The following is a 24,348-nucleotide window of genomic DNA, read 5'->3' on the forward strand; positions in this document are numbered from 1 at the left end:
CATAATCGGCGTTTTTACGGTAACGAGGAGGGATTGTTTGGACGATGTCGAGCCAGGCTTCATTCTCCAAACCCGTCGCTTCATCTGATGGGGATGTGTTTGATGTCTCAGCAGGTAGAGTCAGGTTGATTGGTCGTCGTTCGTTTTCCCCTTGTTTGAGCAACCCTAAATATTGTTGCATCAAGGATTGGTACTTTTTAATTTTCTCATACTGGTCTAGAGAACTATCTTCTAGGACCTCCTTCATTTTAAAATCCAAATTACGCTCCGCCGTCTCTCGAATGGTTGGTTCCGGCCTGCTTAAACGTTCCAGTTGGTGAGGTGAGACAAGAAACATTTTCTGAGCTGTTCTCAAACTCATGTTGGTTAAAGTTTATTTATTTATTAGACCGCCTAAAAGACTTCCGAGGACAGGGGCGAATGCCCCCAACAAGGGTAAGATAAAACCACCCTTTTGAATCAAGACCGCACGTTTTTTCTTCAGACTTTTTTTCTTATCGGCCAATTCTCTGATCACCTTCTTTTGCTTTTTTAGCCTCTTATACTGCGAAGGACTCAGCGGTATGTGACCTTTTAAGAGATTTAGAGCAATCTCGCAGAGAGCTTTACGTTTCTTGGGCTTGGCGTGAAACAAAGTTTTGAGCAGCGGAGCATTTCTTTTTAAAAGCTTCGACATCTTATTAAGTCTTGGGTATGTAGACGGTAGGCCACTGATGAGCTAGTAAGCAGTCTATATTGATCTGGACATGTCGGGGTTAAATCCACTAATAAATACCCGTGAGCGTCTTTGGTAGCGTCTTCAAAGCTTTCCAAAAAATACTTTTTCTTTGAGGGAAATATCTGATTAGCCAAAACACTCGTTTGTAATTTATCACGCGGGTTTTTAAACAACACCATATAATTACTGTTGAGGCTGATTGTCCGGCTGTATTTACCTTGATGAAAAATGTTCTGCGTTAACATGATGACGCTCATATTCCTATGATGTCTATATTGGGTAAAAATTCTTACCACCTCAGGGTGGTCCGACGCCTGAAAGATGACGTCATCCAGAATAACCAAATGACTTTGACGCGCTGGAAACAAACTTTCATCCTCAAAAGAATCAGGGAGACCTTTCACAAAGTTAATATTTTTATTCAGCTTTTGAAGTTCCTCGTACAGAGGTTGAAAAGAAGTGTAGATCCATACAACATTGTCAGGAAGACTTTTCATAACATGGTTACAATTTTCCAAGATACTTTTTACAAAATATGTTTTTCCACACCCGCTTGGTCCAGATATTAAACAAGAAAAGGGGGGTTGAAGCCTCGGATCAAAATCAACTTGATTTAACTCCATTTCACAAAACACACTAATAACCGAAAGGCAGGGTGCGTCCGTGGGGGATAAGACGTCTCTTGTCATATACTACCCTGAACTTTTTCATGAATTACATGTTTTTTAGGTGAAAACCCTTTTTGTTACGCACGATAGTGTGTTGAGGCGTTTCAATCGTTCTGGTTTGTGTGCCTGATGAGTCAATGTACCCTTCGACTAAATTCTTGATGCTGTCAAAATTGACGCGTTTGCAAGTGTCATGGGTCTGTGTGATACCTTTTACCTTCATTACCGTTTTCATGCTGTTCCTAGTTTGGTAGGCGTAACTTTTAGGACCCGCTGAAACAAACTCCTGAATGCTATCTCCTCCCAACTCGTCAGTCAAATCCCCCAAATAGTCACCTAATTCCAAAGGACTTTCGCCGTCTTTGACTACATAGACGAGGCTGTCTGTGTCGGTGTACAAAACACTCGTCTGCAGTCGCTCCAAATATGCGTACATTTTTAGACGTGCATAAGCCGTGGTCATGCATGCTGCAAAGATGTTAGCGGTTTTGGAGGGGGGGACGTTGCAACGTCGGTGGTAGCTGTACTGCACGATCGACCTTTGATCGTTGAGGAAGTGAAAGGCTTTGATCTCGTACACCCCCGAAATTAACAATTCAAAGAAGCGTTCTGTGCTGCTTACAATCTCTGTTTTATCCAAATTATCACGCTGTCACAATTTGCCCCAAAAGTTGTTGAGGCATAATTTAGACACCTGCCTCTTACCCGCATTCACATTTATTTTTGAGGGGTCTAGTCTAATACCTTGGTGAGTCTCATAGTTTTCGATGTACTTTTCCCTACCTGCCTGATCAACGACGTAGGAAGGATACCCCGAGGCCTCTTGCTTCCCTTTAAGGAATGTATCGATGTATGCTTTGAAGACGTCGCTACTCGACGAGTCAAAATGCCACACCTCCGTAATTTGTGATACGGTGTAGCCCAGCTCGAGAGCCTTGTTGAATTCAGGCGTAACCCAAACACCGGTTAAGGCTCTCTCGTCATCGTTATGCGAACACGAACTTTCTTGATTGTTAAGTTCTGCGCACGTGCGACAAAGTGTAAACACCAGTTTACCTCTTGCCGTTTTGTAGGGCAGCAGGGGGAAATAGAGGCCTCGTGGAGGGTTGACTTTAGCTCTGATGAACCCGAAATACTTTTGGGGGTCATCGAAATTGTCGTGAATGATGGTAGGATGTCCTAACGGATAGGCACATGTGCTGTTGACAAAAGGATAAAGCGATGTAACATCGACGTACATTACACGTTCACCGGGGGCAGCCGTATAATGTAACACGAAGGCATTCGTTCTCCCTACAAAAAGAGCTTTACGTGGTATAAGAGGCTCAGGGAATTTTGAATTGCGCAAGAACTCTCTTATATCCGGATTTGACTTTTTTAACCGCAGCCACTCATGCTCCCACATCAACACAAGCTGTACACCGTGCTTGACTTTTAGATCCTGTATTTTCTTTTTAACCCTGTCAAACTTTTCTTGAAACGGTCGTTTACTCATAGGACACTTTTGAGTAGGATCGTAACATTCACGGCATCCGTGATAGAAACATCCGAGATATTCCCATACATATTTTACGCCGTCTATCAAAGCGTACCCGTCTACATAGTACTGCCCGATCTTGACCTCCCCCTTGTTTAAGGCGTGAATAATAGGTATTTTTTGGCTGTGCGCCACCCACATTAGGTATTGGATCGAGTCGCGTGAGAATGATTTGGATTGTTGTATGTAATTATCGGTCGGCGTAATAGCCAATGTTTTAGGTGTTAGGAAATTGTTCCGGAACACCTTCATGCAGGAGGAGGCGATAGTTACAGAATTGAACGGGTCTGTACCAGTCGCATTAAGAAACTCCTCTCTAAATTTCTCACAAGCTGTCGCCAAAATATTCACATCATTTCTGCAGTACATTAGAGCTTCCTGAGCAAAATTGAAGGTTCCCTTACACGCTACCTCGTACCATTCAAAAAACTTTGTACGATGGACCGTCGACATACGCTCTACCCCATAATATTTTGGATCAGGGTAGGGACCGATGTAATTTAAATGGTCTAGAGAGCGAAAGCCATGGGGGAAATACCCTTTAGTTTGATCGATGAAACCTAGAGCTTTAGGCAAGGAGCGGAGGGGCATCGTGAGGAAGGACAAGGAGTCGATGTACCCCAGTTTGTAGTCCGTATCTAAGAAACAAATGACTTTGCTCCCTTGCATAATGACGCTGACATTAACCCCCATGTCTACCATTTTGTTTAGAATGATGTAAGCGTCAAAACCTTTGGCGTTGTGAGCGATTAGTTTAGAATGTTCAAAACGAGGGTTCCTGACATAATCAAGAAATTGTTCGACGCAATCAAGACCCAACCAATGTTTTTCCACCCCCTTTGTCGATTTGGTACACACTAGGTAGGGTTTGTGTTTACCGTCAGCACCTACGAATGTTTCAAAATCGTAGTAAATTATTTGTTTACAAGGCGCTTCCGGTTTTAGACGCTGCATGTAACACAGATGAGGGTTTCCTCTCGCCTCATCACCGCCCTTAGGTAGAACCTCTCCACATACTGTGCATTTGGCTTGAGGGCATTTATGTTTAACATTCTCCCCCTGTGATTTGACGTAATATTCCACACTGCATTCGCTACATTTTTTGTATTTCTCACAGTTGCTAGTCTCGGATTTTGAGGTCTGTCTGCGTTCTTTGTGTTTAACGAAGCAACTCTCGTTCTGACATATTTTGTTACAATCGTTACAATGAATGGCTTTGAACGGTTGTTGTTTGCAGGTAGGGTCGAGACAGATGTGACAATGCCCCTCACAACTATGTTGTTCTTGGTTTTTATGCCCTTTGTAACATTGTCTGCAAAAGTAGGATTTCCCTATGAACTCCTTAACCGATTTTATTCCATAATAGTGTCCGTCTAATAGCAGTAAGAACACTGAGTCCTCTGATTTGGGGTATTGCGTCTCAAAAAAAGACAGGGGGCGTTCGCAATCCGCTCTATAAGCTATAATGATTTTGCGTTTCACAAGCGTTTCAAATTTGTGTACGTCCCTCAGACTAACGGCAGTCTCACAAGTCAACCCCATGCTTTGCTGTAAATAACGAGCCCTCTGTGTAGCCTGATCAACAGTCAACGATCCGTCAAGCAGGTATGCTAACGATCTAGCAAAGCATAATTTATCATTTTTGTCATACGTTATGTACAAACATCTCTTCTTCTTTTGAACCATTTCATCATTTGTAGTCAAAATTAGTTTGCGTTTGGCACCTCCTCCGCCATTAACATCAAATACAATCTGTACAACAAGTTCTAGACTATTGTCGGCCAGTACCTCTGTATTAGATTGTGCGATGCGATCTAGCAAATTATGGACTGCGTCAGTTACATCATTCGGGTCATTAACAGTGTCAACTTCCGCTTACCCGCAGGACTTAAATCGGGAAATATGTCCTGATCGACTCTCCAATTAAAGGGTTAGAAATTCCCCTTTTTCCTCACCCGCTCTAAGGCGTCAGCGTGAGGAGACGGGAATTAGATAAGCCGATATATCAAAGTGGATTCACCTAGGTTTGTTCACTGTCTTCTTATCATGAGGCCAATCCGTTTTCATCCACCTATCAATCCTGAGTGAGTAACCACACACACAGAGCCCAGGAAGGATAATCTGAACACCTCACTTAAATTGGCAGCTCCACTTTCCTAAGTTGTTTGCATTTGTTATTGACCTAGTCATTTAATAATCCTTGTTAGGATCATACGGATTTGTTACTTATCAAGCAGGAGTATTTGACTTATTAATACAGATGGAAGCATTGGTTAGAGGTTATTCAAATACATTTACCTTCTTCCGAAAGTCCGATGCTGTTGTCCTTCTTGGAGGAAGAAAAAATAATAATGATGGGGACTTATAAAATGTCCAAAAAAAATACAATAAAATCAAAGACAAATAATAAGGACTTATAAAACGTCCAAAATAAAAATAAAATCAAAACAAATAATAAGGACTTATAAAACGTCCAAATATAAAAATAAAATAAAAAACAAATAATAAGGACTTATAAAACGTCCAAATATAAAAATAAAATAAAAAACAAATAATAAGGACTTATAAAACGTCCAAAATAAAAATAAAATCAAAAACAAATAATAAGGACTTATAAAACGTCCAAAATAAAAATAAAATCAAAACAAATAATAAGGACTTATAAAACGTCCAAAATAAAAATAAAGTCAAATAAAATAGAGACCAGACAATAAAATGATTAATACGAACATTGTCTTTTAAACAATTTTATTGACAATAATAAGACAACCAATATTAATCATAACAATCACCTTTAATGATAAAACCTTAAATCAATAAAAATAAAATAAAATAAAATAAAATAAAAACAGGAGATTAAGAATAATATAACCTTTTACAATAAGCTTTCTAAGATTGATCATTTCTCGGAAAAGCTTAAGACCTGATTGACAATAAGATGTTTTTGGCTAAAAATAATTTGAAGATATGAGAGTGTATTAAATGGCCCCTACCCTAACACGCGATTAGTCATTCATATCTTCCTATTATACATCATTATTGCTAAAAGAGTTGTACATTACCAATCAGTGAAGATAATTCCATTCACGGCTAGTCCAAGTCCTTCGGAAAAAATCGTAAGTCCTCAAACAGGCATAAATCCATCTTCAGCAATACTCTCCATCCAGACCAGATCGCAGGGTAAAAAGGGCGTCGATCCCAGCTGGTGACGACTTTTTATCACCTTGGGTCTCGTCACTGACTTCTTCCGGTAAATGTCCTTCCGCCTCCAAAAATATCAAAGCGCACTTGTTGGGACTCATTCTCAGTAATTTTCCACAGACGAGCCCTGAAGATGAGTCATAGATTCTTTACAGCTGAGTCATAATCATATGTCAAAGGTCTTCAGCTCTATTCGACAATAATAAACGTTAGAATCAATAAAATCATATATATATTAATTAAGCAAGCATGAATAACATATATATACATGACATGTTAAATCCCAAATTCTCTCAGGGCCCTAACAGGTTGATTCTAAATTCTGTTACACATCTTGTATGCTATGTTGAGAGAACAGTACATACAGTTGATCTTTTCAATGCAGTTACAGCAATATTATCAGCGATAAAAGACAGTATCGATTATAAATAAAAGAAAAGAAGAAAAAAGAAAGACAGCAAAACTTCATAGTTGGGCTCAATGTGCTGTAAACATTGATCCATAAATCAGGTTAACAATTGTCGAATATAGATTGTGTTGTGTATTTTATTACTTAATTCAGGATATCATTTATTTACACTAATTTATATCTGGCCTTATAAGGAATGTGTGTCCGGGCAATGCTGAGTGGGCGGCTTAGTTGTACAGGTTTGGCGGCATCTAGTGGTTACCTTGAGGAACTACACCCAGAGGCCAAAGAATAATTATCAATCCTTATAGACGCCTATTGGTCTCTAACTAAGAATTGAGTCTAGCCCATTAATTTGTTATCTCATTTTACATGATATGGCGTTTCATCTGACTCTACTCAATCCACTCAATTCAACACCCCCTCCTAGAGATCAATGGTGTCCAAACTGATCAACCTCGCGAGCCCGTCGTCACCCAGCTGCAACCAGTCACCCTCATCCACCCCCCCCCATGTCATCCGACAACGGAGACACCGGGGATTCAGAATGCAAGGTGTCTGACGGAGGGTCAGCAAGAGGAGACCATAGGCCCAGTTCCCTTATCATCAGGGAGGGAGATGACCCCGTCCCACCCCCATCCTCGCCCGGCACACCCTCCAGGTCATCGGTGCTCGATGAAACCGTGGAGGAGGGTGTTCTCGACAGTGGCATAACCTTACCAACTGGAGCATCCCGTCGGGCGGCACTGGGTTCCCCAGGCTTGTCAACCCGGTCCAGGATGGGCGAACTGGGCGTTACTGGTTCGTAGGGCCACTCATCCTCAACCCGACTGGATCCGACCTGTCTCAACGGGGTGGCGGCTACACAAAAGCCAGCCAAGGTGTTGAATGTCAAGCGCCGAGTACCATCAGGCAGGCACCATATCATGCGCATTAAAGGGAAAGTTCTCCCAATGAGTTCACCCTCATTGTTAACATGATAATGTACCTTTTTCAGGCGACTTTGAACCAAACCTTCCAACTTACTTGAACCCGCGAGGTCAGCAAAGCCAGGCCACACCCAGGAACCACACTGGATATCAATAAAAAAATCACTGACAAAGGTTAAAAATAGCCCGTCTGGGATGAGCCACATTTCTCTTCGCTCATCCACCGTGGGCAACGAGTAACAACAATGACCATAATACTCATCCCTCACGACCCAAGCGGAGGTGAGGACGTCATCTCCGCAGAAGACACACTGCGGCTTATCTTGGTTATCCTGTTAAACACATAAAAAAAAAAAAATTGACAATTCTTAGACCCGAGGGAAACCTAAAATATTGCGGCTCCCAATATATACATTCTAATCTTAGTCTAAGTTTCCATCCGCATCTACTCCATCGATGCAGAACACCTCTACTACGGGAGAGCGAGGGTGTGGTCGCTCTTCCGAGTAGCGGAACCTCTTGGCGGGAGAGTAAAAAAAAAAAAAAAAAAAAAAAATACATAGATCAAACCCAATTTACTAACCCCAAGTGGCCGACCAGACTTAACCAAAGGAGAATTAAAATTATTCCCCACACTATTAACTTAGTTGTTCGCTATATCCGACACAACAATAAAAAAGTCATATTATTATCCGATATTCCACTTTATTACTCACATTTTGCAGATCGCCTGGTCTCCCAATGAGGCCTTTCCCCGTAGCATTCCAAGCCATGGTTAGTTGATGTTTACTGTTCCACCAACAGGTTTCAATGAGAAGTGAGGAACTCAGGGCTAGGGCGTCTTATTTAGGATCGGGTCGATCCCACCCTTTTCTGATGCCCATCCTTACTCCTCAATAGTTTCCCATTAGTTGGCCCCCCCATTTTTCTGCAGCTCGTTGGCCAATAACTAAATTTTGACCTTATTTGGTAAGGCTTTGTCTTCATAATTTTGGTGGGCAGATAATGCCAAGGTCCCTCTTTTGATAACTGCAATCTCTATAACTGCTGACAGGACAATTCCTGACTCTAGCAGGAACCATACTTTTCCTTATGATTATATTCATCACTGTGTCCACAATGCAGCCATCTTTCAACAAATTCGTGGCAGGTGCAAGATAGTGATGGCAAAATAAAACCCCCGTAGAACAATAAAGTCCTACTAAAAATGCTTCACACACACATCGGGGCCTCAGGATGATTCATTCCTTTGACTACGCCATCATGTGGACAAAATATATAACATGCTTGGTGCATGCAATAAAATGGTGGGATATATCATGCTTCAAAAACCAAAATATATTTAAAAAATGTTTTACCATAAATTATTCTATATTACTTTGTCTATGTTTATATTTAGACAACAAACAAAAATATAAAATGGGATAACATAAAATCCTTATTCCTTTCTATTTAAAAACAATAGATTTTCCAAAATTTTTGGATTCAGGATGCTTATTCATTTTATAAAAATTTTTTATCTGCTTAAAAACTCTTCTATATGTTATTGATAAAACAGGGATACATCGATATAAGATAACAAGTTTATATAAAATTTGGACACATATATTTCTGTGATCCCAAGATTAAAGGGGACTTTCAACTACAGACAAAAATATAAATTTTATATGTTGTCTCCTTTTATCTCATTTTATCATTAAAATCTGTTAAAATAATACCACAATTACAATACATTACCTTCTAAGGTGAGATCTACTCAAAGTGCACCTAACCAAAAAAATCTCTTTCTTGCTAGTTCCATCACAAAAACTCGAATCAAATGCAAAAACAAAAAAATATATATCACAATAAGGGACCCAAAAAAAAATAGTGGGGAATCCATAGCAAACCTAGCTAATCCTTCCCTGAGTCAATCACGTGATACACCTGCTTCATGGGGCTTCAAACGTCACCACGTACGTCATCAATACACTCATTGACACGCCATTTAACCCACTCATAAACCCCCCATCCATCTTCAGGGATTCATCCAAAAAAAACACATCACTAGTGCCAGGGTCATAACTCTTATCAAATCCCAACCAATCAAACCCTATACTTACATCCCCCTTATAAAGGGTCTTCCTAAATGCGTGACCTTCTAAGATCTGCATAAAAAAATCAGGGATCATTCTCAATCCTACCATTGGTCAATTTTATCAAAATCACCCTTTGGGGCATTATATAATTCATCGATATAAAAATACGTTGAGCCTATATCTGTGCCCAGACCACTTTTAACACATTTATTCCCATAGATTTATTAAAGATTATTTCAATATCTCTATTCCTTGTTCCCATATCCATAAAAAAATCATTTAGCCATACTTCATGTTTCACTATTATTTCCTTTTGATCTAATACCTTTCATCAGGGACTCAGGATTCAACTTACATCATCCCTTAGCCTTATCTCAAAAATCATAATTCTCTTACCCTCATCTGCATAACAAAACATATGATAGGTCTCAAAACAATATTTCATCATATTCCAATCACCATGACTACTATTCTACGACTGGGCCTTTTCTAACATTAACGTACATCCTGATAGTCACATTATTACTAATTTTTCTATAATATTAACACAAGCTTTTCAAGTTTTACCAGCCCAAATAGCTTAAAAAATAAATAAATAAAAAATTCAGGTGTCCTACCTGATGATGGAGTAGGAGTACCTGGCAGGTAATCAGTGGTCCCGTCGGTCCCTGGCTCCTCGCACCGAAAAGTTATACAGTTCCAACATGGTTCCCATGCCGGGCGAAATTCGATACAAGTGTAATTCCGTGGGGCCGCGGGGTAGGTGAAGTCAGGGGCACCATAGTCTGTCTTCACCCAATATCCACCTGTTGCATCCGGCAGTCCTGCACAATATTCGCTGAGGTACCAAGCAGGTTCCTCCTTCCCGATCTGGACCCAGTTCTTTCTGATCATTCTTTGTTCTTGCTTCTCCAGACATAACAAAGTAATATTGACTGTAAAGTCGCTTGTTGTGTTATCAACTCGTAGAATCACTGGATGTACACACTTGCTTTTTGATTTTGCAGGATATGTAGTACTTCTTCTCAAAACCTCTAGGGTTTCATTATAATCTGTGATGTTGAAGGTGCGAAGATAGGAATTTATTACTGCTGTCTTCTCCCTTCTCCATCCCACCTCACAGGGTTTTTCCTCGACAGCACCGCAGGCTTCCTTTTCCCTTCTCCATCCCACCTCACAGGGTTTTTCCTCGACAGCACCGCAGGCTTCCTTCTCCCTTCTCCATTCTTCATAAACATGCTTCACTTCCCCTTTCCAGCACGTCTGGTTGATTACTTCAGTGGTGCCATGTCGTATTTCTACCAGGTCGAGGGGATTAATCGGGGCTGTGCCAGCGATGCTAGATTGTTGACTCATCAAATAATATATCAAAAATATTATCGTGACACAAAGTTGGATAGTCACCAAAACTCTTCCATACCTCCAATTTGGTCTCTGGCGGTCGACACGAATGTTCATGTACACTCTGTCAGCTTCAGGTTGAACTTCAGGTTGTTCATAAACTGTATCCGATGGATCTTCATTCACTGGAGTCTCATAATAATTCTCTGTCCTTCTGCGCTTCGGTTGGTGTGTAATTGTTCCTCCATTGTAGTAGACATGCGGCCCTTCTCCTACCTCTAAGGTCAGAGGGTGAGGCAAATTCAGAGTCGTAGGTCGAGGTAGGTCATACATCGGGTTTCCGTATCCAGGTGGATTCCATCCTCGTTCTCCCTCCATCCTGTAGCTCCGCTTCATGCTTTCTCCTTTTGATCTTGTCCTCTGAAAAACTGTTGAGTTTTAATATCTCCTTAGCTCCTCCTCCCTCTCCTGGGGGTTGGCTTTCATTACACAATTATCTTATCTTTTTACAAAAATGTATTTTCTTTTAATATAGGCGAGTTTTTTTTAATTTATTGATAATCAATTTTCCTAGCTTCTTTTCATTTTTTTTTTTTTCTTTTTGACTACTTATCTTCATCATGTTTGGCCCGCAATTCAGCCAATCTTTCTTGCATCTGATTTCGTAAAAACTCTTGATAATCAAACAACAGGGCCGTCGAGGGTCCTGGTGGCTTCTCCTGTTCAAAATTCACGGGGGTTTGGTTGGACCTCTGTATCTTAGCTTCTGCTTCCGCGATTCCTTTTTCCAATTTTCTAATCCTTTCTTCCACTTCTCATCTCAAGGAGGCTTCTTCATGGAAGTGTTGAATTAAAGACACCCAATATGGCCTAAATTGACCAAGATCTCGAAAGAGATTACATAAAATCGGTACTAATCCTTGTAAGATATTCTCTACTAGTTCTTTACTTGTTTCTAACCTGGTTATCCGGTTCTTCAGCTCAGCAATCTCGTCTTCCATCTCCTTCTTGTTGTTGTTTCTCTGAAGATGTGGAAGGCCGTGGACCCTGGCGTCTGTTCCAAAGATGTGATAAAGATATGTTGAGGTTCAGGTGTTCTCTTACCTCATCATCCTCACTGTCTTTGCTCAAGTCAAACTTGAATTTTCTCTCTTCTGGCCCCTCCTTGTGAGGGGAGGGGCTCTCTCCCTTGGCTGGCCCTTCCTTCAATTCCGCCTTTGACCTCACGGCTGGAGTTCCCAATACTTTTCCCATCTCCAGTTATTCCTCCTCCTCCTGGCGGTCAGTTGTTATAGAGCCGTGCCTAAAATCTCGGGTCAAAACTGGTGGAGATACATTATTTTCCAACAAAAAACAACTAATCTAACAAACCAGACAGTTCAATTCTGATTTTAAATATTATGTTAAATTATAACCATTAACCATTCTCTAAAAATAAATTTAACAACACAATTTTTCCTTTTTTAAAAATTACAATAACACAAGCCAACTAACAATAAATTTTCCATTTATCTTAAAAAAAAAATAATCTCTGTCACTACAAAACAGACTCCTAATTAAAACACCAACAAAAACCTAACATTTACTTTTTTTTTCCCCAAAACAAATAATTTTATCAAATTAACATCATTAACTTTATACTAATATTTTTTATGCTTTATCTCAAGCTACACATCCTCTCATTTATCTCCATCGGCCAATAGATCAACAAATCAAAACTTAACGACTTTATCTGGGTTTCTGCTCTGATTAGCTGCTACCCTTCAGCTACCCCAGCTCTTATTCAGTTAACCTTTCCCTATCCTCATCCTACAATGTTGACAATACAATATGCTCTCTCCGTCCCACAAACATTCACAATACTGTGCCTCCATAGTCTCTTACAGGTCTAAATCCCACTGAGCATGCACTTTTATCCTAGGTAGACCCTTTATTCTACCATATCCACATATCTATGTTTCACATATTTTAGCCGTGCCTACCTCGCTCAAATCCGGCACAAGCTCATCCAACCAGCCTTCGTCGGATATCTGTTCCATATTCCACTACAAATTACACAGGTCAAGATAGCTGCTTGCCAACTAAAACCTTCTACTCCATTAACAATATATCCTCTTACTACATTTATCCAAAAATTAAATACCCCTCCAACCCTTATCTCCGCACGATGATAGCTCCTTTCACCATAACAGCTTGACAAAGGCCGGAGTGGCTGCTTCCATTTTTTAATTATTTGTCTTACTCCTTAACTTCAGGCTGGATTAACTGGCATTGGTTTCAGCCTCTTTACCCCTTGGAGTCCCCCTTTTTTTTTTTTTCCTCCTTTTTTAATTGCACTATATTTCTATCTAGAACTTCATCACTGATGTCAATCTGGTCATACTTCGCTTTTAATCCCAAATGTCCTGACATCACATTTACAAGCACAATAAAATACTTTTCACCCTTAGTGTCGTTCACCCCCCATGGGGCCTGCTACGTCCATGCAAACTAATGCCCATGGAACATCGCTTTTAATCATCAACCCGTCCACTCGTTGTCCCAAGCATCCTGCCTTATACACAACTCGCAATTTCATATAACTGAACGGATTTTCTTTTCTGGGACCCAAAGTTCCAGTTTCTCCAGCTCCCTCTTTGTGGGCAAGGCCCTTACATGGCTAGCACTTCACGTAGGCCTTAATAACCTCCCACACAAACTCATCTGGGACCACTTTTCCTCCTTTGGGAGTATTGTCCCATTTCTCTGCTCCTACAATATTTATAGCCTGTTTTACTTTCTTATTGTAGGAGTGGAGCTATCAATTTCCGAAGCCTTCCCGTGGCCTTTGGGTTCAGGGACGTACTTTAGCTCCTGGCTACTCAGCTCCGTACCCGTGTACGTTGCCTCTACTTCTACCGGGACTACCGCCTTCGGGTTTCCTACCTTTACTCGCAGGCGGATGTCCTCTCTCGAACGGTGGGGTGTGTTATTTCCTTTAGATCGGTTGTAATCCTTCCCGCTTCTCTTCTCCGGGATCTGGATGTCTTCTTGTGTCCATGGACACTCCTGTTCTGCAACCGAAAAAGGCTGCCTCCACTAGAACATTAGCCTAGTGGAAACACCTACCTTCTCTCCTTGGCTCTCAACGACTTCCTTCTAGTGCCAATGGACACTCCTATCGGGAACCGAAAAAGGCTGCCTCCACTAGATCATTAGCCTAGTGGAAACACCTACCCTTTCTCCTTGGTTCTCGACGACTTTCTTCTTGTGCCAATGGACACTCCTGTCGGGGAACCGAAAAAGGCTGCCTCCACTAGATCATTAGCCTAGTGGAAACACCTACCCTTTCTCCTTGGTTCTCGACGACTTTCTTCTTGTGCCAATGGACACTCCTGTCGGGATACGGAAAACTTACAGTTTTCTCAAAAACACAAGGAGAAAAGGCAGAGGGTGGGGGATCAAGGATAGATTTATAGCGCCAACCTCTGTCAATGCATCCGCTATCCAAGCAAAGGGACTATAAATTGCTCCCGACACCCCACAATAACCAAGCAAAGAATATGGTAGTTTCGCTAAAAATGGATACTTGAGATGACAAACAAATAAAATGGGCCACCGTGCCCAAGATGGTAAGCCTATATAGCGTAAAGCATAGTTTAACATCACAAGGTTTGAAGAAACTGCCTCTCTCCGAGCAGCCTCTCAACATTAACTCTGTTCAAGCCCTCCTTCTCTTTGTGGACAGGCCTGAACCACCCCTTAACTCAGCCCTCCCCTCAGGAAAGCGCGACGCAGCGCGCTCTGCCAAATACACTAAGCACACTATCAGTACCTTCACAGCTGACCAAAACAGCAGGTTGCTGTTAAAACCCATTCACTTTGAATGGCTTTCCTCACACTCAACCTCTCTTAGAGTGCAAGTCTCCTGGGGGAGCCAGTCACCGTTCCTTTAACACAAAATAATACAATCTACTTCAACTCAAAAATCACACTAGACTTCCACAATTAAAGAAGTTCTTTTCCATGAAACACTATTCATCAAAGAGACTATTTTGTGTTAACTCAGGGTCGTATGACATGACAATTTATCAGCGAGTTCGCTATCAGCTCTAAGCTCTGTGCCCTCCGCTCAGAGCCGCAAGCCTCGCTCACTCGGGTTCCTGTTTTGGGCCTCGATCGATCCCGATTTTGACAAAAATGAGTCAATCGAAGCCCCACGATATGGGCGCCACGTGTCAACTTCCGCTTACCCGCAGGACTTAAATCGGGAAATATGTCCTGATCGACTCTCCAATTAAAGGGTTAGAAATTCCCCTTTTTCCTCACCCGCTCTAAGGCGTCAGCGTGAGGAGACGGGAATTAGATAAGCCGATATATCAAAGTGGATTCACCTAGGTTTGTTCACTGTCTTCTTATCATGAGGCCAATCCGTTTTCATCCACCTATCAATCCTGAGTGAGTAACCACACACACAGAGCCCAGGAAGGATAATCTGAACACCTCACTTAAATTGGCAGCTCCACTTTTCTAAGTTGTTTGCATTTGTTATTGACCTAGTCATTTAATAATCCTTGTTAGGATCATACGGATTTGTTACTTATCAAGCAGGAGTATTTGACTTATTAATACAGATGGAAGCATTGGTTAGAGGTTATTCAAATACATTTATCTTCTTCCGAAAGTCCGATGCTGTTGTCCTTCTTGGAGGAAGAAAAAATAATAATGATGCGGACTTATAAAATGTCCAAAAAAAAATACAATAAAATCAAAGACAAATAATAAGGACTTATAAAACGTCCAAAATAAAAATAAAATCAAAACAAATAATAAGGACTTATAAAACGTCCAAATATAAAAATAAAATCAAAAACAAATAATAAGGACTTATAAAACGTCCAAATATAAAAATAAAATCAAAAACAAATAATAAGGACTTATAAAACGTCCAAAATAAAAATAAAATCAAAAGAAATAATAAGGACTTATAAAACGTCCAAAATAAAAATAAAGTCAAATAAAATAGAGACCAGACAATAAAATGATTAATACGAACATTGTCTTTTAAACAATTTTATTGACAATAATAAGACAACCATTATTAATCATAACAATCACCTTTAATGATAAAACCTTAAATCAATAAAAATAAAATAAAATAAAATAAAATAAAAACAGATTAAGAATAATATAACCTTTTACAATAAGCTTTCTAAGATTGATCATTTCTCGGAAAAGCTTAAGACCTGATTGACAATAAGATGTTTTTGGCTAAAAATAATTTGAAGATATGAGAGTGTATTAAATGGCCCCTACCCTAACACGCGATTAGTCATTCATATCTTCCTATTATACATCATTATTGCTAAAAGAGTTGTACATTACCAATCAGTGAAGATAATTCCATTCACGGCTAGTCCAAGTCCTTCGGAAAAAATCGTAAGTCCTCAAACAGGCATAAATCCATCTTCAGCAATGCTCTCCATCCAGACCAGATCGCAGGGTAAAAAGGGCGTCGATCCCAGCTGTTGACGACTTTTTATCACCTTGGGTCTCGTCACTGACTTCTTCCGGTAAATGTCCTTCCGCCTCCAAAAATATCAAAGCGCACTTGTTGGGACTCATTCTCAGTAATTTTCCACAGACGAGCCCTGAAGATGAGTCATAGATTCTTTACAGCTGAGTCATAATCATATGTCAAAGGTCTTCAGCTCTATTCGACAATAATAAACGTTAGAATCAATAAAATCATATATATATTAATTAAGCAAGCATGAATAACATATATATACATGACATGTTAAATCCCAAATTCTCTCAGGGCCCTAACAGGTTGATTCTAAATTCTGTTACACATCTTGTATGCCATGTTGAGAGAACAGTACATACAGTTGATCTTTTCAATGCAGTTACAGCAATATTATCAGCGATAAAAGACAGTATCGATTATAAATAAAAGAAAAGAAGAAAAAAGAAAGACAGCAAAACTTCATAGTTGGGCTCAATGTGCTGTAAACATTGATCCATAAATCAGGTTAACAATTGTCGAATATAGATTGTGTTGTGTATTTTATTACTTAATTCAGGATATCATTTATTTACACTAATTTATATCTGGCCTTATAAGGAATGTGTGTCCGGGCAATGCTGAGTGGGCGGCTTAGTTGTACAGGTTTGGCGGCATCTAGTGGTTACCTTGAGGAACTACACCCAGAGGCCAAAGAATAATTATCAATCCTTATAGACACCTATTGGTCTCTAACTAAGAATTGAGTCTAGCCCATTAATTTGTTATCTCATTTTACATGATATGGCGTTTCATCTGACTCTACTCAATCCACTCAATTCAACAACAGCATCTAGGTAACAGTGCTCCCTCACATTTTCACCCACTATTTCTGCTTGGACTATATCACCGCGACTAGTCGATCTGATTACCTCCTGCACAGCTTCATTCAAATTATTGCCAGTGTTTGTGTAGAAGGCTGCAAAATCAAGGGGGTCTTCGGGTCTCGTTGTATTTAGACGTCGTCTTATCTCCAAGTTGTTAAAATTCGGACGCCTAACTTGTCCCCCCACCTGTCTGTTTGTGTCTGAAGATTGTTGCAAGGTGGATTGTGTACTGGGGGTTGGTGCTGGGGGATGTTCTGCTTGAATGTGTCGATGTACCCGAGACTGTTGTTGGAGGTCTTGTCTAGCTGGTGTACTACTACCACCAGCTTCTGTCTGTTGCGTTTGATTGTGCGTGTATGGTTGGTATTGAAAGTTTTGTGTATTTGACACAAGTGTCTGCTGGCAATGTGTACTGCTGCTACCTTCTACATGTTGCGTTTGATTGTGTGGGTGTGGCTGGTGTTGGAGGTCTTGTCTATCTGGAGTATGTTCTTGTCGGTAATGTGTACTGCTGCTACCTTCTGCATATTGCATTTGATTGCGTGGGTGTGTCTGGGGATGTTGTGAAAATGATACAGAGGATTGCTGTTGGTCATTTCTATGTATGTCTGGTTCAAGTATGTCCTCAAAGGCTTCGCCGTTTGAAGATGACTGGTTAAGACGTGCAAGAGCCCTCTCTAAAGGATTAAAGAAATCAATAAAATCCTCAATGTGTCTTATAGCCACAAACGGATCGCCATCATCGCCGCCGATTTCATCAGGCATTTGAAAAGGCTCGATTTGCATAGAGATCTCATCGTTTAAGGCATTTACAATTTCGGCCAAACCTTGACCTACATTATCTAAATCCATGTCACCCCCCTCAGAGTTTTCCATTTCAGATTAAAATGTCCACATAGCAAGTACAAAAACACAAGATACAAAAAGAAAAGTCGGATAAAATAAGTTGTTGTAGTAAACAAGAAAATCTTTTACCGGTAATCCGGTATAGATTCGTTCGCCGTCTCAAAAAAGGTTTCGATGTAGACGATTCTCTCCAGCATGAGTTGACGCTCACCTCTGTACGGATACGGGTTTTCAAACCCTCTTGCTCCTCCTATAAGGGAATAAAATAAATAAAAACTTAATATTTTAAGTACATATACTACACAAAAAACCTTACAAAATGTGTTTACAATCATCCATAAAAAGTATTTATTTTAATAACCATTCAACGTTAATTTAAACTAATAACATTTTATTATTATTGTTATAGTTATTGAGCACTTAATATTAATAAATGTTACAGTTAATACATCGTGAGCCATTCCTTTAAAACACACCCAGTTAAATTTATTTAATAAAGCAGAGTTAAATCCCATCCGTAAGATTATATTTAAAAATATTTACTTCAGTACTATTATCAAACTACCCTTTTATCTAGCTTATTATCTATCTCATAAAATAAATCAAAACTTAATATTTTTAAGTACATGTACTACACACAAACAAACCCTTACAAAATGTTTGAAATCCTCCATAAAAAATACATATTTATTGTAATAACCTTTCAACGTTTATTTTAACTGACATTTTGTTATTATTATTTTATAGTTATTATATAGTACTTAATATTAATAAACGTTATGCTTAATACATCACCCCCTTACAACACACTCATTATTTAAATTTATTTAATAAATAGATCCGAATCACATTCGTAGGTTTATATTTAAAAATATATTTTTTCTATCTATTGTCAACTTCCGCTTACCCGCAGGACTTAAATCGGGAAATATGTCCTGATCGACTCTCCAATTAAAGGGTTAGAAATTCCCCTTTTTCCTCACCCGCTCTAAGGCGTCAGCGTGAGGAGACGGGAATTAGATAAGCCGATATATCAAAGTGGATTTACCTAGCTTTGTTCACTGTCTTCTTATCATGAGGCCAATCCGTTTCCATCCACCTATCAATCCTGAGTGAGTAACCACACACACAGAGCCCAGGACGGATAGTCTGAACACCTCACTTAAATTGGCAGCTCCACTTTTCTAAGTTGTTTGCATTTGTTATTGACCTAGTAATTTAATAATCCTTGTTAGGATCATACGGATTTGTTACTTATCAAGCAGGAGTATTTGACTTATTAATACAGATGGAAGCATTGGTTAGAGGTTATTCAAATACATTTACCTTCTTCCAAAAGTCCAATTCTGTTGTCCTTCTTGAAGAGGGAAAAAATAATATTAATGCGGACTTATAAAATGTCCAAAAAAATAAAATCAAAACAAATGATAAGGACTTATAAAACGTCCACATATAAAAATAAAATCAAAAACAAATAATAAGGACTTATGAAACGTCCAAAATAAAAATAAAATCAAAAACAAATAACAAGGACTTATCAAACGTCCAAATCTAAAAATAAAATCAAAAACAAATAAGGACTTATCAAACGTCCAAATATCAAAATAAAATCAAAAACAAATAAGGACTTATCAAACGTCCAAATATCAAAATAAAATCAAAAACAAATAAGGACTTATAGAACGTCCAAAACAAAACAAAATCAAAAACAAATAAGGACTTATAGAACGTCCAAAACAAAAATAAAATAAAAACAAATAATAAGGACTTATCAAACGTCCAAATATAAAAATAAAAATAAAAACAAATAATTAGGACTTATCAAACGTCCAAATATAAAAATAAAAATAAAAACAAATAATAAGGACTTATAGAACATCCAAAACAAAAATCAAATCAAAACAAATAATAAAATAGAGACCAGACAATAAAATGACTAATACGAACCTTGTCTTTTAAACAATTTTATTGACAATAATAAGACAACCGATATGAATAAAAAAATCACAACATTGTCTTTCAAACAATTTTATTGACAATAATAAGACAACCAATATTAATCATAACAATCACCTTTAATGATAAAACCTTAAATCAATAAAAATATAATAAAATAAAATAAAATAAAATAAGATAAAGACAGGAGATTAAGAATAATATAACCTTTTACAATAAGCTTTCTGAGATTGATAATTTCTCGGAAAAGCTTAAGACCTGATTGACAATAAGATGTTTTTGGCTAAAAATAATTTGAAGATATGAGAGTGTATTAAATGGCCCCTACCCTAACACGCGATTAGTCATTCATATCTTCCTATTATACATCATTATTGCTAAAAGAGTTGTACATTACCAATCAGTGAAGATAATTCCATTCACGGCTGGTTCCAGTCCTTCGTAAAAATCCAAAGTCCTCAAACAGGCATAAATCCATCTTCAGCAATACTCTCCATCCAGACCAGATCGCAGGGTAGAAAAAGGACCCCGGTCCCAGCTGGTGACGACTTTTTATCACCTTGGGCCTCGTCACTGACTTCTTCCGTGAATGTCCTTCCGCCTCCAAAAATATCAAAGCGCACTTGTTGGAACTCATTTTCAGTAATTTTCCACAGACGAGCCATGAAGATGAAGTCATACATTCTTTACAAATGTGTCATGGATACACAACGTTGAATGATGAGTCATACATGAAAATATGTCAAGGTCTTCAGCTCTATTCGACAATGATGAACATTAAAATCAATAAAATCATATATATATTAATTAAGCAAGCATGAATAACATATATATACCTGACATGTTAAATCCCAAATTCTCTCAGGGCCCTAACAGGTTAATTCTAAATCTGTTACACATCCTGTATGTCATGTTGAGAGAGCAGTACATACAGTCAATCTTTTCAATGCAGTTACAGCAATATTATCAGCGATAAAAGACAGTATCGATTATAAATGAAGGAGAAGAAAAAGAAAGACAGCAAAACTTCATAGTTGACTTTCAAGGTGCTACAAACATTGATCCAAAAATCAGGTTAACAATTGTCGAATATAGATTGTGTTGTGTATTATTACTTAATTCAGGATATCATTTATTTACACTCAATTTGTATCTGGCCTTATAAGGAATGTGTGTCCGGGCAATGCTGAGTGGGCGGCTTAGTTGTACAGGTTTGGCGGCATCTGGTGGTTACTTTGAGGAACTACACCCAGAGGCCAAAGAATAATTCAGTCCTACAGACACCAATTGGTCTCTAACTAAAAATTGAGTCTAGCCCATTAATTTGTTATCTCATTTTACATGATATGGCGTTTCATCTGACTCCACTCAATCCACTCAATTCAACACTATCTATATATCTATCTATCTATCTATCTATCTATCTATCTATCTTTTTTTCTTTCTTTCTTTCTTTCTTTCTTTCTTTCTTTCTTTCTTTCTTTCTTTCTTTCTTTCTTTCTTTCTTTCTTTCTTTCTTTCTTTCTTTCTTTCTTTCTGTGTCTGTCAGCTTTCTCTGTGTGTCTCATAGCCTTTGCTTACAGGGGGTTCACGAGGGGTGGGGGTCACCCGATTCTGCATACTACATCGCTATGAATTCTGGGGGTCGTAGTTTTTATAAGCACGTTGTGTAGGCTGATTTTCACGTCACTACTTCGCTATGAATTCTGGGAGTCGTAGTTTTTTATAAGCATGTTGTGTAGGCTGATTTTCACGTCACTACTTCGCTATGAATTCTGGGAGTCGTAGTTTTTATAAGCGTCTCACGACTTGTTGTTCTTTTTAAGTATATTCAGGTTAGTTTGTAAGTAAGTAAAAACATTCGCTTCCGTAAAAACAGACAAATTATTATTTTTTAAACGGTATCAAGAAGACGTTACTTACCCTCGATGTATATTGGACCAGTTTGAACCCCGATGTTTCCATCTACCATCGGAGGCATCCAGAAGCGTTCTTCCGCCCCGCTCGTCGCATCATTGCTGGGTTCTTCCAGTTCAGATTCGCTTTCAATCTGTGGAAACCCGACGAATTCACCTTCCTCTTCGGCCCTCACGTTTTCACGCCTTAATAGCTCTTCTTCTTCTCCTTCTTCTTCTTCTTCGTCAGATATTATTATGACCTCAGGTTGAGCAGTCTCTGGGACCGTCTCGCTCAGTATATCACCACCTATAATCATACAACATTACCGGTTCATTTAAAAAATAGTAATACATAGGTTTTATTTTATTTAAAAAAAAGGAAATTTACCGTTCACTCCTGCAGGTAATTCGTCATCCAATTCTTCCTCATCACTCGTAATTACGAAAATCTCCGGCTGTCTAACCCTCTCGTTCACATCCTCATTCAATTCTGCAAATATCCATTACTAACAGTTAATTTTAAAGCAAGAAAAAGCTCTAAACGTTTCAAAAAAAGAAATACTTACGCCGGATTCCTGTCACAACATCGCCATCTTGTGACGCTGAATAATAATACAGTTGAATTTCATCCAACAACGCTTCTAATTCTGTAAAAATTCAAATTTAAAATAAGAAATACGAACTCATTCACTCATTCAAAAAAAAAAAAAAAAAAAAAAAAAAAAAAACTCTCCTAACTCTATAAAATTAAAATAAATGTAAAACAAAAAATACATATTAATACAGACTTATTCCAAAATCTCTCATAACTTAAAAATAAAATAAACGCCATAAGTATAAAAATAAAGGCATGCATCATTCCATTAAATAAATAAATCACTCACTAAGATGCTTGCTTTTCCAGAAGCTTCATTAAGATGTAGGTTTTTTTTATTTCATAGCAAAAACATTAATAGAAGTGAATATAAGTGCCACATTTGTATGAGTATATATACATATATAGATAATAACAAGAGTTAATTACCTTGATTCATCTTGGAAGCTCAGAGCCGATACCTCTTGAGAATTTTTCAGAGAAGTGAGTGTGGCATTGCGAAGGCCTCATATTTATACATAGAGGAGGGTGTGCAAAACGCAATTTAAAATCCATAAATTTCTATTAGACCCTCAGAAATGACCCTCACAATTAGTTGCGTGTCCGTTCTTCTTCAGCCTAATTTAATTTTATGACCAGCAACCCCTCTGTTCTCACAGGCGGTGAGGAGACCTGCTCACCATTTTCCTTTTGTAAAATTGATACTGATATAAATGTAACCGTCAGAGTACATGCTTATTTTTGTAATATATTTTAGGAAGCGTTGTCTTTCAAACTAACAACATTATAGCCATCGTTTACCTCACACTTCTTCAGCCACCCCCCGTCTGTCCTCACACTTCTTTGACCCTCATACAGCCATACATGCGCGTACGCGCACACAAGCACAGACATACATTTGACCTCCCCGTGAATCTTTGACTGCCTCTGCTTCCCCCTACTCACAGGAATATTGAACAATCGCCTTTCTCATACCAAAAATGGCCCCTCGCAATTAGCTGCGTATCCGTTCTTCTTCAGCCTAATTTAATTTTATGACCAGCAACCCCTCTGTTCTCACAGGGGGTGAGGAGACCTGCTCACCATTTTCCTTTTGTAAAATTGATACTGATATAAATGTAACCGTCAGAGTACATGCTTATTTTTGTAATATATTTTAGGAAGCGTTGTCTTTCAAACTAACAACATTATAGCCATCGTTTACCTCACACTTCTTCAGCTGCCCGTCTGTCCTCACACTTCTTTGACCCTCATGCAGCCATACATGCGCGTACGCGCACACAAGCACAGACATACATTTGACCTCCCCATGAATCTTTGACTGCATATGCTTCCCCCTACTCACAGAAATATTGAACAAAAATGTCAGATAGTAACTATATCAGTAAGGGGAAATTATATAGTTTTATCCGTTTATTTTCTGATTCAACCCCAGCAGTCACGAACGACTCTTACAACATTTTTACATATAATGTATAACTTCATGTTTTTTAATTTCATAATACCAACCACCGTATCACAGTTTAACCTTACCTTATACTTCTTGTTTTACAACCTCTAAAAATACAATCTTTGAGCCGTGTTTGCGCATACTTTTCCCCCTTCACCATAATAGAAATGGCTACTACTTTTCCCCCGGCGGTTTTACCCATACTAAACCACTCCCTCCGATCACGTCATTCAATCTCATTATTATTCATTATTCACTCAATCTAGGGGGCGTGCACCGGATCCGGAAGTTAACCAAACAATTAGCATTTGAACCCGGGTCAGCCATGATATCTGCAAAAACAGGTAGGA

At 38.8% G+C, this 24,348-nt stretch overlaps 1 protein-coding gene and 1 long non-coding RNA gene across 10 annotated transcripts in view; one reads left to right on the forward strand and one right to left on the reverse strand.

Moving 5' to 3' along the window:
• zswim8 (zinc finger, SWIM-type containing 8) overlaps nucleotides 1-24,348 on the forward strand; it is a 1,066,004-nt gene that overhangs the window by 297,351 nt on the left and 744,305 nt on the right. The gene's annotated exons all lie outside the window — the stretch shown is intronic.
• Nucleotides 22,167-22,659, reverse strand: LOC144001725 (uncharacterized). Its single transcript, XR_013278569.1, has 3 exons — nucleotides 22,520-22,659; nucleotides 22,342-22,443; nucleotides 22,167-22,260 (listed from the first exon to the last, which is right to left on the reverse strand). It is a non-coding gene; the product is annotated as an uncharacterized LOC144001725 (long non-coding RNA).

Source organism: Festucalex cinctus, chromosome 14 (assembly GCF_051991245.1).
Source record: "Festucalex cinctus isolate MCC-2025b chromosome 14, RoL_Fcin_1.0, whole genome shotgun sequence".
Classification (NCBI taxonomy): Eukaryota; Metazoa; Chordata; class Actinopteri; order Syngnathiformes; family Syngnathidae; genus Festucalex; species Festucalex cinctus.